At 54.2% G+C, this 7,051-nt stretch overlaps 1 protein-coding gene, 1 long non-coding RNA gene and 2 other non-coding genes across 4 annotated transcripts in view; 2 read left to right on the plus strand and 2 right to left on the minus strand.

The window, feature by feature from the left end:
• LOC137644815 (uncharacterized) overlaps positions 1–657 on the minus strand; it is a 4,973-nt gene extending 4,316 nt beyond the window's left edge. Inside the window, exon 1 of the long non-coding RNA XR_011045196.1 lies at positions 458–657. This is a non-coding gene — a long non-coding RNA (uncharacterized lncRNA). The remainder of the gene's footprint in view (positions 1–457) is intronic.
• LOC137645613 (tubulin beta-1 chain-like) overlaps positions 1–7,051 on the minus strand; it is a 368,504-nt gene that overhangs the window by 82,167 nt on the left and 279,286 nt on the right. The window lies entirely within an intron of this gene.
• LOC137646175 (small subunit ribosomal RNA) lies at positions 1,424–3,325 on the plus strand. Its single transcript, XR_011045431.1, has one exon. It is a non-coding gene; the product is annotated as a small subunit ribosomal RNA (ribosomal RNA).
• LOC137646162 (5.8S ribosomal RNA) lies at positions 3,697–3,856 on the plus strand. Its single transcript, XR_011045420.1, has one exon. It is a non-coding gene; the product is annotated as a 5.8S ribosomal RNA (ribosomal RNA).

Consider the following 7,051-nt stretch of genomic DNA (forward strand, 5'->3'; position numbering starts at 1 on the left):
CCCTGACATATATATATATATATATATATATGTATATATTGTATATATATATATGTGTATATATATATATTATATATAAGAGAGAGAGAGAGAGAGAGAGAGAGAGAGAGAGTCATAAGACGAGGTAAAAGGATGCTAGTGAGTGGCAAAAGAGAGAGAGAGAGAGAGAGAGAGAGAGAGAGAGAGAGAGGAGCGAAGAACAAGGTGAATATTCTAGCAACAATAAAATAAAACATTTTTCATCAAACGTAGCAGAATTTCATTTTTACAATGCTGCCAATCCCTATCTTGGGTGTCAAGGTGACCCCAGAGAGAGAGAGAGAGAGAGAGAGAGAGAGAGAGAGCCCTTACCTCCACTGAGAAATGAGTATCATATATATATATATATATATAAATATATATATATATATATATATATATAGTTACAGCAGACTAAAAATATTTTTGCTGTACTCACCAATGTCATAGGGACTTCAAAAAGCACCGGGCACGCTGGTTTCTGTAGAGGAAACAAGAAATACCAGTTATTCCCGACCACAATAAAAAATAATCAGTTCTCTTCCAACGTTTTCAGAGTGATTTTACATCCATCAATATCAAGAAAATCGATATTTAGATATTAATGAACCAACTCATCATGATGCTATAAGCCCAAGGGTCACCCCCCCCCCCCGGGGGGGAAAGTAGCCCATTAAGGAAAGGAAATTAATAAACTGACTCGTAAGAGAATAGTCCTATTTCTTGGTTTTACCCATCAGACTTCTCATGATATATCGAAATTAATAAAATCCATTATTTTATATAAGTTAACCTGGAAGTTAAACAGTTCAAAACACTAACGGTAAGGTCGTGGAGTCAGTGCCAAGTCTCTCGTTAGCCTTGGCAGGCAGACTGTGGTTACCGCAGCTGCTGATGGCTCCCCATGCGACCGGTGGCAACTGAGCGTCGAATTCGTTCCCTTGTCCGAGCGAGGGTTGACAATGTAGGAGAGTGATGCGGGGGGGCCCTTGCGAGAGAGGCCCTCCCCTGTGTCGTGTCTCTGAGAATGAGAGGTGGGTCTGGTTTAGCTCTGCTCAGACCAGCCAGCGATGAGACAATGTTCTTGTCGCTGGCCAGCAGAGTAGAGTTGACTGGCCTCCTGTTGGAAAGTACTTAGAACTTGTGGCAATGAAGGGTTCCGCTTTGCTTGAGGGAGAGAGCAGCAGCAGCCCCTTGATTCAGAGATAGGAGAGCGATGGAAATAGGCCGGGCTCCTGCCTAACCCGTGTCCAAACTCACCCGTAGTAGCTCTGCAGTGGCAGCGGCGGCAGCAGCAGCAGCCGTCTCGTCTTTGGGAGAGAAGGCGGAGGAGACGGGATGCAGTAGGACGCGATCTTTGGGACGTGGATCCCGGCCTTTAGACTGAAAGATTAAGTATGCAAACTACCTGGTTGATCCTGCCAGTAGTCATATGCTTGTCTCAAAGATTAAGCCATGCATGTGTCAGTACAGGCCGCTCTAAGGCGAAACCGCGAATGGCTCATTAAATCAGTTATCATTCATTTGATCCAAACCTACTACTCGGATAACCCTGGTAATTCTAGAGCTAATACGTGACCATTACAACTCCGACTGGAAGGGAGGAGTGCTTTTATTAGTTGAAAACCAAGCGGGCCTCGGTCCGTTCAGTTTACTGTGATGACTCTGAATAACTTTGTGCAGAGGGCACGGTCTCCGCACCGGCTCCGTATCTTTCGAGTTTCTGCCTTATCATGCTGTGGATTGTAGGCCATGCGCCTACAGTGGCTGTTACGGGTGACAGAGAATCAGGGTTCGATTCCGGAGAGGGAGCCTGAGAAACGGCTACCACATCCAAGGAAGGCAGCAGGCATGCAAATTACCCAATCCCAGCTCTGGGAGGTAGTGACGAAAAATAACAATGCGGGACTCTTCCGAGTCTGCGTAATTGGAATGAGCACACTTTAAATCCTTTAGCAACAACCAATTGAAAGGCAAGTCTGGTGCCAGCAGCCGCGGTAATTCCAGCTCCAATAGCGTATATTAAAGTTGTTGCGGTTAAAAAGCTCGTAGTTCGAGCTCAGTTCCGGACTGGCTGGGGAGGTCACCGCCCGGTGCTTCCCCGTCAGGCTCCGAACAGCTTCCGTGAGTGGAAGCCAAGCCGGTTCTGCCGGGGTGCTTTTCACCGAGTGTCCCGCGCGGCCGGCCAGTTCATCTTGAATAAATGAGAGTGCTCAAAGCAGGCTACTCTCGAATACAATGCCCGAATGTTACCTGCATGGAATGATGGAAGATGATCTCGGTTCCATTTTCTTGGTGGTGGGAGCCAGAGGTAATGATAAAGAGGGACTGTCGGGGGCATCCGTACTACGACGCGAGAGGTGAAATTCAGTGACCGTCGTAGGACGAACAACAGCGAAAGCATTTGCCAAGAATGTCTTCGTTGATCAAGAACGAAAGTTAGAGGATCGAAGGCGATCAGATACCGCCCTAGTTCTAACCCTAAACGATGCTGACTAGCAATTCGCCGTCGTTATTCCCATGACGTGGCGAGACGCCCCCGGGAAACCTCAAGTCTTTGAGTTCCGGGGGTAGTATGGTTGCAAAACTGAAACTTAAAGGAATTGACGGAAGGGCACCACCAGGAGTGGAGCCTGCGGCTTAATTTGACTCAACACGGGAAACCTCACCAGGCCCGGACACCAGAAGGATTGACAGATTAAGAGCTCTTTCTCGATTTGGTGGGTGGTGGTGCATGGCCGTTCTTAGTTGGTGGAGTGATTTGTCTGGTTAATTCCGGTAACGAACGAGACTCTGGCCTACTAAATAGTGGACGGGCGTTTTGGTGCATGGGCCCCGTTCGACACAGTCTTCTTAGAGGGATGAGCAGCGAGTATAGCTGCAGGAGATTGAGCAATAACAGGTCTGTGATGCCCTTAGATGTCCTGGGCCGCACGCGCGCTACACTGAATGGGTTAGCGGGTTGTCCTTCTCCGAGAGGAGCGGGAAATCGCGTGAAAACCATTCGTGATAGGGATTGGGGCTTGCAATTGTTTCCCATGAACGAGGAATTCCCAGTAAGCGCAAGTCATCAGCTTGCGTTGATTAAGTCCCTGCCCTTTGTACACACCGCCCGTCGCTACTACCGATTGAATGATTTAGTGAGGCCTTCGGACTGGCGGTCTTGGACTGGGGCGGCGGGTTTCTCCCAGCAATGGGGTTCCGCCGACTCGCCTGGACGGGCCGGAAAGATGTCCAAACTTGATCATTTAGAGGAAGTAAAAGTCGTAACAAGGTTTCCGTAGGTGAACCTGCGGAAGGATCATTACTGATGGATGGCTCGGCTGTGCTGCCCTGGGGCGCACGGAGCCAGATGGAGAGCTAGTGTGGGGCTCTAGAGGTGGTTTTTGGTGGAGGGGGGCAGTCAGTACAAAGACGTCTCGAGGGCTGTGGAGCCACTGTCGTCCGCGTCGCCAGAGAGAAGGAAGAGGCGGCGGCGCGGTGCGGCACGCTTTAGGCGGGGTTACGACGCTGGCCGGAGACGACGTCGAGCACTACTGTCCCCGTAGTGATGACGGTCGGAGAGAGAGAGAAGCACGGCCGTCGGAGGAGGAGGGCCCGCCGCGCTGGCATGTCCGTGGCGGGCCGTGATGGAAGTCACGCTTAGCCCATGTTTTTGTAATAATTTCCAATTTGAACAACTTCTAATGGTGGATCGCTCGGCTCGTGGGTCGATGAAGACCGCAGCAAAATGCGTGTCGGCATGTGAATCATAAGATTATGAGATGCATCGACCAGTTGAACGCACATTGTGGCGAGGGCACTGACCAGTGTCTTCGCCACTCCCGGACGAGTGTCTGTTAAGCATCCATCCCGGTGAAGGGTATTGCTGCGGCAGGCCCCGGCTGGCAGCGGCGCCGAGTGTGCGGCCCTCAGAGAGAAGGGGGCCGGCCGGAGGCGCGCGCCGCTAGAAGGGGCGGCCGCGGCTACCGTGAGCCGTGGCGAGATGGGGATGTCGGGCCGGCGCCCACTATTTTTGTGGGCTGGCGGTCCGTTCCCTCAAGTGTGAAATGTCGCCGTGTCCCTGGACTGGGCCCCGTTGCTGCTGCTGCTGTTGCTGCTGTCCGGCTGGCTGTTCCCAGCTGGCGGCGGCGAGGGCGGCGCGGTGGCCTGGTGTCTGGGACTACGGTGGACGATCCTCCTCTCAGGTGAAGAGAAGCAGAGGCCATCCAGGGTACCTATCCTGAGTGCCTAAGCAGCGTTCGGGTCTTGTCCCGGGTCATGTTTCGTGGCTTCGCGAGAAGGAAGCAGCATCTGTTTGAGTGCCGGGCTCGCGGCCAGCTCCTCCTGCCATCTGTGTCTGTGCGAGAGCAGAAGATGGAAGGACTTAGGGCCGGGGCCGCTGGTGCACTCGGGCGGGTGACGAGACTGGCCTCATCCCGAGAGAGAGAGAGAGCAATGGGTCGAAGAGAATCATTTTCTTTCGAGCGCTGCTGGGAGGGACCCCGTCCGTTGGTGCGAGGGAGGGAGGAAGAAAGGAAGAAACGAAGGTGAGCTGTTGTCCGGAGGACGAAGCGGGAGAGAGAGAGCCTTTTGATGAACGGTGCTGCCCTTGGGAGAGAGGGTGCCGTCGACACGGAGAAGCAAGCAGTTGGCGCAGCAGCAGCGAGTAGTAAAGCAGCTACGGCTACCGCCTCCCCTGCGCTGCCCTGGGGAGCGGTCACCGCCGGACGGACGGAGTCCTTGCGAGAGAGGACGACGACGTCGGTCTAGCCGCTCTGCCTGCCGCTGGCTGCAGCAGTCGCCTGCACTCCGAAGAATGAAGGCCGCTCCTCCGCCTCAGAATCCGAGGACGACGCCGCTGGCTGATCCGGACGTCCTGCTCCGTCTGGGCCCTGGAAGGCGCAAGTTTTTGAAGACCTCGTCCGCGGGGAGACAACCCGCCAAATTTAAGCATATTAATAAGCGGAGGAAAAGAAACCAACCGGGATTCCCCGAGTAAGGGCGACTGAAAGGGGACCAGCCCAGCGCATAATCTCGCGGTCCTGTCCGGCCGTCGAGGGGTGTTGCGTTTCGGTGGATCCGTACCGCTCGAGCTGCTCACCGCCTAAGTCATTGCTTGAATGCAGCCCCGAGGAGGGTGGTAGGCCCGTGTGGCAGCGCCTGTAAAAAGGTTTTAGGCAGCTTGGGCGGAGGGGTCTTTACCGTAGAGTCGGGTTGCTTAGTACTGCAGCCCTAAGTAGGTGGTAAACTCCATCTAAGGCTAAATACTACCATGAGTCCGATATTTGACAAGTACCATGAGGGAAAGCTGAAAAGGACTCTGAAGAGAGATTTCAAGAGGACGTGAAACCATTAGAAGCTCAAACGGGTGGAACCGTGAAGGTCGAAAGAGGGGATTCAGCTGGCGGGGTGCGGGCGGCAACCGCGGTTCAAGTTGCTTTTCAGTGAGAGGACCCGGCGATGCAGTTAGTTGCCGCGGCCCCGTGGTTGTCGTGCCGCGGCCTGCGGGCTTATTTCTCCCTCGAGTAGAGTTGGTGGCGACCCGCTGCTTAGGCTCCGAGGGCCGTTTCGGACTGGTAGCCCGCGCCTTGGCGCGGGTGATCACCGACGACGGTACTGACCGGGCCCGAGCGGCGGTCACTGCAAGGAGGCCGCGGAGAGAAGAATGCGGCCTCTCGCCTCCTGAGAGTGATTGGTAATCCACCCGACCCGTCTTGAAACACGGACCAAGGAGTCCAACATGTGCGCGAGTCTAAGGGTGATCTAACCCCGGAGGCGAAATGAAAGTGAGCTGTTTTGGGCAGGCCGATCCCCTGTCTGCCGAGGCCTGTCGGGCCAGCTAGGTTGAGAGAATATCCTGGGCTGGTACCGGCGGTGCCTGGCCGGGCGGCCCGCCGGTCTTGCGGCTGGTGGGAGTTGGGGCGCAGGCCGAGGACTTGGCGTAGTGCGGCCCGGGGCACGGGGGGCTCTCGGGCTCCCTCAACCCGTGGTCCGCCGCCAAGTACCTGAGAGCGCAGCCGTTGGGACCCAAAAGATGGTGAACTATGCCTGGCGAGGACGAAGCCAGAGGAAACTCTGGTGGAGGTCCGAAGCAGTTCTGACGTGCAAATCGATTGTAAGAGCTGGGTATAGGGGCGAAAGACTAATCGAACCATCTAGTAGCTGGTTCCCTCCGAAGTTTCCCTCAGGATAGCTGGCATTCGGAGAGTTGAGTTTCATCCGGTAAAGCGAATGATTAGAGGCCTTGGTGGTGCAATGCCGTCAACCTATTCTCAAACTTTAAATGGGTGAGACGTGGAGCTTGCTTGAGATGTGAAGCTCTATGATGCAAAGAATCAGAGTGCCTAGTGGGCCACTTTTGGTAAGCAGAACTGGCGCTGTGGGATGAACCAAACGTACGAGTTAAGGGGCCTAAAGGAATGCTAATGTAGACACTACGAAAAGGTGTTGGTTGCTATAGACAGCAGGGCGGTGGCCATGGAAGTTGGAATCCGCTAAGGAGTGTGTAACAACTCACCTGCCGAAGCAACTAGCCCTTAAAATGGTAAGGCGCTCAAGCATTCTCCAGATACTCGGCCGCCGGGGCACTGTTTTTGGCGCTGAGAGAGGCGCTATGGAAGCCCCGGCGAGTAGAAGGGTCGCAGCGGTGAGCGTCGAAGGGACTTGGCATGAGCCGGCCTGGAGCCGCCGCTGGTGCAGATCTTGGTGGTAGTAGCAAATAATCAAGAGAGCCTCGTTGGCTGATGTGGAGAAGGGTTCCATGTCAACATCAGTTGAACATGGGTGAGTCAGGCCTAAGCCCAAGGATAAAGTTCCTGTGTCCCATGTGATCCCAGGCCTCTTAACGGAGAGAATAATGTTTAGTAGGTGTCCTCTGCTGGCTGGAGGCAGCGTGTGCCGGTGGCCGCGGGTCCGAGCGAGAGAAAGACGAAGCGAAGAGACCCGCGCCGCATCGGCGCTCCTCCTCCACCAGCGAGGGACCGACTTGTCATCGTAATAGATACTATGAGCTGGAAGGGATGCAGTGGCGAAAGGGAATACGGTAATGATT

The sequence above is a fragment of the Palaemon carinicauda genome, chromosome 8, assembly GCF_036898095.1.
Source record: "Palaemon carinicauda isolate YSFRI2023 chromosome 8, ASM3689809v2, whole genome shotgun sequence".
Lineage (NCBI taxonomy): Eukaryota > Metazoa > Arthropoda > Malacostraca > Decapoda > Palaemonidae > Palaemon > Palaemon carinicauda.